This window comes from Lathyrus oleraceus, chromosome 3 (assembly GCF_024323335.1).
Source record: "Lathyrus oleraceus cultivar Zhongwan6 chromosome 3, CAAS_Psat_ZW6_1.0, whole genome shotgun sequence".
Lineage (NCBI taxonomy): Eukaryota > Viridiplantae > Streptophyta > Magnoliopsida > Fabales > Fabaceae > Lathyrus > Lathyrus oleraceus.
This window is the reverse complement of record NC_066581.1, coordinates 260,486,713-260,498,165: the sequence shown is the minus strand read 5'-3', so window position 1 is coordinate 260,498,165 and position 11,453 is coordinate 260,486,713.

The window sequence follows — 11,453 nt, the reverse complement described above, 5'->3', positions numbered from 1 at the left end:
TAATCATAAGGATCAAATTCACAAAGTAAGATATGAAGATACGAGGTAGAGATGCAAAACAATCAAATTTATCAAACATGATCCTAAAATCAACTCTAAAAAGGTTGTAGAATATTTTTCAAAAGGAGAAGTTAAAGTCATCTAGACTTAGACTTTTATTACCATCACAATGGGAAACTGCACAATCAAACTCCTAAAGGCTAAATGGGATCGATAAAAAGATGTTATCTTTTTCCGAAAGAGAGCGGAAGAGTACACCATCCATACGAGGTCAATCAACATAAAATTATTTAAATGTCTTAAATAATTCACTACCTCTCGTATAATATCATACACCCTTTCAATCCAAACCTCCCTAACTTTTAGCGCTAAGATGAGATTTCTTCTGATCATACTCTTAACTGAAGCATGAAAGTAACTAAAGTTGGTATCACCCTCTTTAAGTCATTTGGACTAAGATCTTTGAAACAAATGGGAGTATTTATTTCTAATAAGGGAACACATGTCCTTCAATGCTTTGGATCTAGCCTCAATCTCTCCAATAAATAAGGCTCCAATATCGGCTAAAGAATCCACCCTCTTAACATCCTAGCTTAACCTATTTATCTTGAAGTCAAGATCACCAAATTACTTTCTATTCCAAAATTTTAGGAACATTTTGAGGGATTTAAACTCATCAACAGAGCAAAACCTTTCCAACCAAGACTCTCAATAACACACAAGAAGAAAGAAACTCGCTCTAAAGCCTACTATTGAACAACTAATGATTATTGAATCTTTTTTATTAAGCAAATGGATTGTATTAAAGCAAGCACAAGGGGTACTCAACCCGAATACAAAGGGAAAACAAAACAAAACTACATTAAAGAGTCTACAAGATTGGACATCCAGGAAACTTTAGAACCTTTAAGCTGACTAAAAGATCTAGCCCTAAGCCAATCCCAAGCCAAAGATTTCGCCATAAGAACAATCTCATGATTCCCTTTCATCCCACCATTAAACAAAGTATCGTTTATAATTAACCAAATAACCCTCACAACAGATAACCAAATGAGGATCCTACAATTTTATTTGTCACACCCATCACTATAGACTCAAATAAAAACAAACACTACTACAAATAACCCCATTTCACCTCGGATGCGAATGGGATAAACCTCGGTTACACATGTGAGGTAACAAAGGGTGACATAAAAACATGTCACTTTACCCCTCGGCTTTTTAATAACCTAGGGAAAAGCGGAACAGGTCATGATTTTGATCCCCAACAACTGCATTTTTTGGATTTTCAAAATTGTGCTATTTTTTACCTCAGTTTTTAACAATAATCGGAGGGGTAAAGTCCTGTTTACAAAATTTTAGTTTTAACCTTTTTTTTTTGTTTCAATCTGCAAAGCATCAATTTTTTTTATAAATTCTAAATCTTCGTCATCATCATCATCAACAACACCAATAACAACAATAAAACAAAATCAATAGAATTCTTATACATTAAATCTCAACAACAAAAACAACAACAACAACAACAAAATCCATGGAATCTTTAAACATTAAATCTCAACAACAACAACAACAATAACACTAAGAACAATAATAATAACAATAACAACAACAACAACAATATCGAATAAACAAAATCAATAGAATCGTTAAATATAAAATTTCAACAACAACAACAGCAACAACAAAAATATTAAACATTTACTTGATACAATTACAACTAACATTAATAAGTTACTTTCATGCTTTCCTAACTAACATTAAACATTTTTAACAAATAATTACTAGATAAAATATTATATTAAGAAATCAACCTTAACAATTTTCATGCTCTTGCTTTCATTATCATTGTTTTCAATATGTTAAGTTTAAATTTCAAAATTTTGCATCCAAGATGGATAGTTGTGACATTCAAATTTTAATTGGTTAGTGAGAGTTCCATGTGGACACTAATGTTTTCTTGTGGACTTATGATTTGGCAATGTCTTAATCATTATTACTTTATAAATGAACGACAAATATTTGTTACTTGATTTTTTCATCAAATTGGTCATAAATAAAAAAATATACGCAACTTTATCCTTGGTTTTCAGCAAAATCAAGGTAATAGGTCATAAAAAATTTAAAAAACTAAAAGATGATAAAATGTAGTTGATTGGATTCAAAGATGTGTCCTCTAAATACTTTATCCCTCGTTTTTCAGCAAAACCACGATAATATAACATAAAAAAAAATTTAAAAAATAAAAATATGTTAAACTGTAGTTGCTGGGATTCAAAGGTGTGTCCTCTAAATACTCTATCCCTCGGTTTTTAGCTCAACCGAGGGAAGATATGGTGTTCTTTTTTAAAAATGTGACGCGTTTATGGTTTTCCCCTCGATTTTTTGTTGGGTGAGGTGAATTTTTTGTCATGAAATATATTATTTGTAGTAGTGAAATGATGGGAAATATTAAGAGATGAGCTAAAATCATTCACCCCTACCCAAATATCGATGACGAAACCTCAATAACATAATACACTTAATAAAAAGATGATGGTGAGACTCGTCAGGACCAACGCATAACGAACAAACAAGGTTATGAACACCTTAAGTGAATCCTCTATAATCAAGCTCGTCCATTATTTGGAGCCTATGAAGAAGAAACCTCCACATAAACACTTGAACATTTGAAGGAAATTTTGAATTCTAAACACACTTCAAGGAATACATCAACCCAATACTCAACTATAGATTCTAACAAACACATGAGTATAACCTGTCATAGGAGGACTTAACTGAAAAGATAACATAAGCACCCTACCACACAAACTTATCCAACTAGTTCGGAAAAGGTGTACAAAATCGAGTCAAAGCTTACATACTTTGCTGCTTCTGAAAAGATAACTAAAGCACTCCACCGTACAAACTCCAATAATTCTGGAACCAAGAGCCAACATCTTTGATCTTTAATCTCGATTCCTACAAGACCTGAAACATCATAGAAAATTGCTTTCATAAAGCTCCTTACCAATCCAACAATCCCTCTAGAAATTAATATTGAAATCATTCCCAACCTTGCACGAGAGACTCATACGAAACCAATTAATTTCATCACCTCAAGATCCCAACAAAATTCTTTAAATCCCTCCACCACAACGAGGATTTTGAATTACTATTAGACATAGAATTATCATGGATCACATTCTTTATATCACCGTTCTTGAATGAAAGAACCTTGTGCCATAAAGAATGCTTGTCTAACCAAATCCTCCAGCCCAATTTACTCATCAAGGCTCAAGTAAACAAATCACAATACTTGACACCAAGTCCACCTTCTGCTTTTGACATACAAATAGTATACCATGTCATCCAATTGATCCTTATTTGGTTTTCTTAACCATTCCTAAAAACGATCATTGAATCTTGATAATGTCTTGAATAACCATTTTTGGTGCCTTATAGAATGAAAATGTGAAGAGATGTATTGAGTTCAATACCGAATAGAGAAAATTCACTCTTCCCCTTAGAGATATATATTTCCCTTTCCAAGAGGACAATTGATTCCTAACCTTGGCTAGGACCATAGACCTTGAGGAACACCTTCTAGGATTTCAACCAATTTGAATACCAAGAAAATGAAAGGGAGGGGGATAAATAATCAGAGGAAACTTGCAAAAATTTGGACTCTACATTGAAGCCAATTATTCTACTTTAGTTAAAATTTACGGATAAACTTGAACAAAGCTTAAACCGTGAAACAATGATTTTAGAGTCCGTATGTTCTCCCATGATGGTTGTCCCATGAGCATTGTGTCATCGAAAAATTACAGAAGATCGATATGAAGATTATCACTCAAAGCAAATGGATGATAGTAATGGCTTAAACATGCATTCCATAATAAATATGTGATCCCTTCAGCTGTAAGAATGAAGAGAAAAAGTGAGAGAGAATCCCCTTGAATAATGCCCCTTCTTGCTTGAAAATCACTAGTTGGACTACCATTGATCAAGACCGAGAAAGAGGAAGAACAAACACATGCCTTAATCCATTTTAACCATTTTTTTCTTCAAATTTCATCCTTTTCATAATATAAAAAAGTTAGTAACAAGAAATAAAATCTAAAATCTTTTAAAATCTACTTTAGAAAGAAATAAACCTTTCTTATTCCTCCTTGTGAAGTCAACCACTTAATTTAGTACCAATACACTCTCATGCAATCCTCTATTAGGATCAAAAGCAGGTTGATTATCAGAAACAAGCTTATTTAGCATTCCCTTTTAGTTTACCCGATATCCGTTTTGAAATAATCCTATAGATGCTGCCAATAAGACAAATTGGACGGTATTCGGATAAGCTTTGAGGATTCTAACATTTGGGAACGGGTGAAATAAAAGCTAATGGTATAGAGTTAGGGAGATGTGCCGACAAAAAGAATTCAATGATACAACATAAAATGTCAAGGACTTTTTCCAGTTGAAGCGTTCCAAATAACTTCCTATATATATTACAAAGAGAATATAGCTTCCAAACCAAATGTATCGTCATGCGAAAGTTCATTAAAATAGACTCCCTCAAGCAAAGGCCTGTTAGAAAATTACTCTTGAAAGCGGTCTTTGAAGTGTTAAAAAGGCCTCTTCTTTATACCTTATACATCATTAACTACAACACCCTCTAGTTTGAAAACCCATAATACTGTTACGTTAATACCTTAATTTAATATGGGAGTGAAAGTATTTAGAGTTCTAATCGACATCCTTAACCAACAACATATAGACTTTTTCTTGATCATGGATTCTCGAACATGTAATCCTTCCCAAACCGAAGCTTGAGCCTCAATCATTTTAGAATAAATTTATGCCTTTAATACACGAGCATGAACTTCTACCATCAAGCCTAAATCATTGAGTTCCTTAAAATCAAGGTTGGCCTATAGATCCTAGAATCCAAACACTTTAGCATTCCACACCTTCAACCGACCCTTAAGATTCTTAAGCTTCTCTTTAAAAAAAACTACTCCATTAAATGGTAGAAGATGACCAAACTTATTCAACCAAAGGTAAGAAATTAGGGTGCTCAATCCATGCCATAAAAATTTTAAACGACTTTGGGCCCCAATTAAACTTGCTAGATTTGATTGAAATGGGACAATGATCTGAAATGTTGCGATTATCAATAGATTGACACTTGCGACCCAATGTATTGGTAAACCCCTCAGAAATCAAGAAACTATCTAATCGACTCATTGAATCCCCAACCATATTGAAGCAAGTTAATTTATTCCTAAATCTTGATAAATCCACCACATCCATGTCTTCAATGAATTCAGTGAATTCTTGCATTTCATAATGGTTGAATTAAGATCTAGGACTAGGGCTGGAAATGAGTCGAGTCGAGTCGAACCCGTCGTCAGCTCGACTCGACTCGATAAGAATTGGTTTAGCTCGAAACTCGACTCGAGTTCGACACGAACTTTTTTTTAAGCTCGAACTCGACTCGTTTTAAGTTCTTGAACAACTCGATTCAACTAGTTAGATTCAGTTCGTTAGGTTCAGTTCGTTTACTTCACGGACTAAAAAGTCATTTTTTAAAGTTTAAATTTTTTTATTATATTTGACATTTTAAATTATTCTTTTTAAAGGAAAAATATTAAAACAAAATAAAGCTTTCAAGAGATAAATTTAAAAGTCTAATTCAAAAACTATTCTTTTTGAGTTTAAGTTTGTCTCAAAAACTATTACAAATATAATAAAATAGTACAACAAAAACTATTAGAAATTGATACATTCCCGTCACAAAATGATTATTCAACTTCAATCTTCATTACACCAACTGTCAACTGATTTACTGTCATAGCTAGTAAGGAAAGGATAACCTGCAAGATGGAAGAGGATAATTTTTAAGCCAATTAAATTCATATATCAGAATACCAACACAACATGATCATGGTATGCTATGCTAAATCAATTACTTCTATAAATAAATTCATTTTAAATATATCACAAATAGCAGTACCTTTAAAATATATCACAAATATCAGTACTTCATATCTCACAAATAGCAGTACCTTAAATCAATTCTTTTTAAATTCATGAAATTTCTAGATTTATGTTACAACATTGGTATGGTTTGAACACCATATTAAAGCTCACAAATTAATATACATTGCAGCTACCTTTTAAGTATATCACAATTAACACAATACTAGTTCCTCATATATAACAAATACCAGTACTTTAAATGATTAATTCTTTTTAAATTCATGAAATTTCTAGATTTATGTTACAACACTGGTATGGTTTAAACACCCTATTAATTGTATGAGATGCTAACAACTAACAAGTAATAAAGACTAAATACACAGTTAATTATACAACAATCTCACTCACCTGCATTGATAGCTCTCTATTTATCATCAAGGTAGTAATGTAATTTCTGTTTGCACTTGCTCCACCTATTAATAAAAAGAAGAATTTAGTTTTAAAAATTATCAATGCTATTTTTAAAAGTTTATATTATACTTAATAATCAAAAGAGAGCATATTACCTTAGGTTTGTTCCTAATTCCATGCAATATTCGAAGCCAATCACCACCACAAATTAAAGCTTCGACAGTAGATGAACTTAAAGAAGCTCGAAATGAATCGATAACTCTTCCTCCGACGCTAAAGGTTGACTCCGAAGCCACAGTAGATAATGGAATGGCAAGAACATCTGCTGCCATATGGGACAACACTCTATATTTTCCATAATTCAATTTCCACCATTCCAAGGCACAAAATGACATATGGCCGTTATCTTTAGGTTTGTAAGTTGGCTCATTCAAATACTCTTCAATTTCAGATTTTACAACAGGAATTGCTTGTTGTTCTTCGACATAATTCATTAACAATGACCACCCTGAGGATTTTTGTGACTCCAAAATAAGCCCATTTTGATCAACACCTAGGGCTGGAAATGAATCAAACCAACTCAAAAATAGTTCGAGACTCGATTCGATAATTAATTCGTTGGACTTGGTTCATGAACCAAATGAGTCGAACTTGAGCTCAAAACTAAGTTCGTAAAATAAATGAGATGAACTTGAGCTATGTATAGTTTGACTCGTTAGGTTCATGAGTCGACTCGGTTATATATATATATATATATATATATATATATATATATATATATATATATATATATATATATATATATATATATATATATATATATATATATATATATATATATATATATATATATATATATATATCAATAGTATCATCTAAAAAAATAATGTATAGATTTTAACCTTTTAACTTATCAAATTAAATATTTTAAAAAATACTTGTGACATTTTTTATACAAAGTAAATTTAGTATATGCACACAACAACGCACATGAAATAACTTTCCATCTAACACTAATTTCCGATGCCTTAAAATCAGAACTTTTAACTCTTTCAAACATCTATCATTGTAATGTGCATTATTCACTGACACACTAAATATTTTATTTTCAATACTCCAATCTTTAAGACATTTGAAGATAGCATCAGCAATATCAACACCACATCGAGGAGGAGGAACATGAACAAAACTAAGAATGCGTTTCTGCAAAACCCAGTCAGCATCAATGAAATGGCCAGTTAACACCATGTATTCTATCTTCTGATTTTGTGACTTCCATAAATCAGTGGTCAAACAAATCTTATTTATTGTCCTTAAAGTAGACTTCAACTTTTTTCTTTCAGCTTCATAAACAGCAATACAATCATTCTTCAATGTCTTCTGACTAATTTTCTCATATGAAATATTAGAACACTTCATCATAAAATGAAAACCTTCTTCCTCAACAATATTAAATGCATGTCATGCATCATAATCTAATGTGTGGTGGCTTCTCGTTGTCTTTCATGGTCATATTTACCTCCTGAATTCATTAGTAGTGGTCCAGAAAGCTTCTCATCAATTTTGCTTTTTGCTGGCTGAAAGTTTAATTTTTTTTGTTGTGCTACTAGCTTCTTGTAAACATGACATATTTGTTTTAAATGCCTCATCAAATGACTGGTTGATCCACTAGCAACAATAGAATAATTGTTTTTACAGTGTATACATTGCCATTTTTTTCCATTCTTTAATTCCACTTTTTTGAAGTGATCCCAAACTAGAGAAGTTTTCTTCCTCTTGGACTTTTGAAAAACAATGTCACTGCTCTCAACATTTTCTTCATTCACAACTTCATTTGTCGGTGTTGATTCATTTGTTAGTGGTTCTTCATTAGTATTTGCATTTAAATCAATGATAGGATTCAATACATTTAAACACTCTTCTCCATCTTTTGGTGGTGATTGTGAATCTCCCAATGATTCAAGTGAGGTACTGTATGACATCTCTACAATAGAAAAATAAATAAAACCACAAGTTCCATTAAAAAAATCATTAAAATTTTTAAATAGAACATAATAAAAAAATTCTCATAACAGAGTTATATATTTAGTTCAAACCAAGAAAAATAGATTCAGAAAGAACATATACAAAACAAAGAAAATAAATAAAATCCTCATAACAGAGTTATAGTTCATTATATACACGAAGAACATATTCAACATATTCAGAACACACTAAAAAATGACAAAGCTACTAAAACAATCAGATGATGAGAATAATAATATTTACCTCTATTGAAAAAATTTGTTGAATCTGGAAGAAAGAGTTAAAGTTTTTTTTCTTCAGAATAGAGAACAAACACTAAAAATACGTAATATGAAAGATGAAGGAAGTTCTCTAAAACCTAAAATCTAAAAAGGAATACTAAAGATTTTGCTTTTGGAAAATGCAATACTAATAAATGGGCATATTTAAAATCTTAAAAATAGTTAATAATAATAATAAAGTCAAAAATAATATAAAAGGATACAAATTAAATCATATAAATGGTACAATATTTAAAAAATGTTATTTTTAAAGTGGTGGTAGTTTAAAAAACAAATTTAGAAGTAGTTTAAAATGGCACTTTAAAATTAAAAGTTACGGTGCATTATGTTTTTTTTTTGAGTTAGAAGTATTTTACTTTGTATAAAAAAATGTCACAAGTATTTTTTAAAATATTTAATTTGATAAGTTAAAAGGTTAAAATCTATACATTATTTTTTTAAATGATACTATTGAGATATATGATTTAAAAATATTATATATATATATATATATATATATATATATATATATATATAACCGAGTCGACTCATGAACCTAACGAGTCGAACTATACATAGCTCAAGTTCAGCTCATTTATTTTACGAACTTAGTTTTGAGCTCAAGTTCGACTCATTTGGTTCATGAACCAAGTCCAACAAATTAATTATCGAATCGAGTCTCGAACTATTTTCGAGTTGGTTTGGTTCATTTCCAGCCCTATCTAGGACATTTTCAGAAATTATCTTAATTGCATTAAATCTCCTCTGACACGCCAATCTCCCGATGGAAAGGAAAAATTTAACTTGATAAGCTCAACCCATAAACTCCTTTTAATCTGGATTCCACAAGATGAATAGATATTTTACAAAATACATAATTATACCTATCCAAACAACCCAAATTCCATCAAACCCTCCCCCCTCAAAACTAAGTTGAGCCTCAAACAAAACAGGATTCCACAGTAGTAACATACATCCTGATCTTCTAACATTATTTTTCGTACTCCATATGACTTTACTATGTCCCCAAAAAGATGGCGCCAGAGAATTCTCCATTTTTTGCATATTTGTCTCTTGCAACATGCATATATCTGCTTTACCAGAGCTAATAAGGTTCTGAATAACACACTTATTTGATGAATCTCCTCCCTTGTAATGTTAAAGGATAACGTATTCACGGTGAACCCGATTTGTTCCAATCCTTCTGAACCTTCTCATCATTATCCCTCGCTTCCAATCTCCTAATTTCAACATTGATCACCGCTTTATCACCACCTACTTTAAAACCTATATCACATACTTTTTTTCCAAATTAATAACGGATGAAACTGGATGGAAACGTACCTGAATGCGTCGTACAATCGAACATACAACAGAGTCTCTACTGAAATTTATTTATCCCAAAAGAGGGAAGGGAAAATATCGATAAAATCCAAGGGGAAACAGAGAAACGAGTAAGGAAGTCGGTGATGCAAGGGGAAGGTATTAGCCCCCCTCACATCCATGGTACTCTATGGGAACTATTTTGAATGGATGTTGTTATCTTCATGTACCTGCAAAACAGAAAATGGGTTAGAAAAAGAGTGCTCGAGGAGGATTGGGGCCCTCATGCCTGAATATTCTCATAATGCAATGAGAAAGTCAGAGCCTCGTAGTTCGTGGAACCAAATATAGAAAAAGGGGTAAAAGAAAAGAAAAGAAAAGTGCTTTTCAAGGATTCATATCCTTTTGCCTATGTATCCTCATAGTGCAATAAGGAAGTCAGAGCTCTGTAGTTTGGAGGACAAAGATTGAGAAAGAGATAAGATTAGGGGTGGTGTTTAAACCGGAAAGAAATAGCCTACCAAAGCACGGTAACTAACATGGTAAGGAAAGAAAGCAGGAACTTGTCAAACAACTGGGACTGACATGACAAGGATATTACCAAAGTACGAGGACTGATATGGTAAGGGAATGAAAGCATGATCTTATCAAAGCACGAGGACTTATATGGTAAGGGGATGAAAGCAGGAACTTGTCAAAGCACTGGGACTGGCATGATACAGATCTTACCATAGCATTGGGAATAATATGGTAATGGAATGATGTTTAAACAAAGAAGGGAGTTGTATAACCACTGAGTGTGTCAACCTGAATTGTGGTGTTTAAACCAAGAAAGGATAAGGAGGTTAACCATAGAGGTGTGTCCCAATAAGGAAATTGCAATGGTGTTTAAACCAAAAGGATATGAAGAGAGGAGCCACAGGGATAGTTGCAGACTTGTTAGTGAATTGACTTGAATTGCATTAAAGTCTATGAATAGAGATGGATACTCTGAGCAACTGGGTCATTCGTCTCATACCCAAAATATTCAGAATAAGGATACAAATTCTCCATCTCACCCCTTCTATATTTCTTAAGGCTCATAGCATGCAATCCTTGGAAATATATGACAAGTTATTGAAGTAGGTTCACAAGGGTTAACTATGGGGATGAGGCATATGGATGATTCCTAGATGGTGCTTGAGGTCTTGTACTTGCTGAGAGGATGAAGCTCCAAAGTGACAGAAACAAGTCATATCAAATGACCAAGGGACTTATGGTCACTTGACAAGGACATAGGGTATGTGGGCAAAGTTATAGGATCTAGTTGATCAAATAGAAATGATCAAACTAAATCAAAGGGAATGAAAAGAACAGAACACATAATGCATGATCATGATACAGACTAACCTAGGGTCTCATTATTAAGTAGCCCAAGAGAAAGTCATGCGGGTGCAAAGTGTACTGAGTCTATGTCTCATTGTTAGGTAGCCC